Genomic DNA, 985 nt, shown 5'->3' with positions numbered 1-985 from the left:
TGGATGAGTTCAATAGTATCTTAAATTCAAAAGACTTTTATGAACTTGGTTTGAAAGGCACTATAATGGTCAAGTTCAATAGTATCCGAGATTAAAAAGACTTTTATGAACTTTGAACTTTAACAGTGTTATGTAATAGATATTTGGTTCAATTTCAACAGGTGAGGTTGAGGTCATTCAAATGGTTAATGTGATAATCCGGTCATTTTCAAGGTCTCGTTTGTTGAACGCCATCATGGCTGAGATGACTGAGATGAGCACCAGAGTGAGTTTGACAAGGAGGGTCGTAGAGAACCACACCCCAAGCCAAGCTCATGTTGGGCTTAACAAACTGAAAATCCAAAAACACAAACCCTATTATGGGAACTGGGATGCTAAGGAATTAAAAAACTTTATTTTTGACGTAGAACAATACTTGAAGGTTACAGGAATTTGCTCATAGGACCTAAGAGTTACGTTGGCCACAATGCATCTCATGGACGGTGGCGCTCGAAGGTAGATGATATAAAAAATGGGTCATGCACCATAAACTCATGGGAAGACCGTTGATTGAATCGATGCAATCGACGCATCCCTTGATGGGTTGCCAATTAAAGACCTGACGTTTGATGTTGACTCTTTTGAAGAAAAAGGCACACGATCGAACACCTCAAAATGTCGCGGTAGCTCTAAGAACTCTATCATACGACCTGAGAGTTGAGGGCTACAGGAACTTTCTCATACGACCTGAGAGTTACGTTAGCCGCAATGCATCTCATGGATGATGCAAAACTATGGTAGTGCTCGAAGGTGAATGATATAAAAAATGGGTCATGCACCATAAACTCATGGGAAGATCATTGATGGAATCGATGCGATCAACGCTCCCCTGGATGGATTGCCAACCAAAGACCTAACATTTGATATTGACTCTTTTGAAGAAAGAGCCACACAATCGAACAGCTCGAAATGTCGCGGTAGCCCTGAGAACTCTAACATACACAGG

Source organism: Cucurbita moschata, unplaced genomic scaffold (assembly GCF_002738365.1).
Source record: "Cucurbita moschata cultivar Rifu unplaced genomic scaffold, Cmos_1.0 Cmo_Scf00099, whole genome shotgun sequence".
NCBI classification, from domain to species: Eukaryota; Viridiplantae; Streptophyta; class Magnoliopsida; order Cucurbitales; family Cucurbitaceae; genus Cucurbita; species Cucurbita moschata.
The sequence above is the reverse complement of the archived record's forward strand: the minus strand, read 5'-3'. Positions refer to the sequence as shown.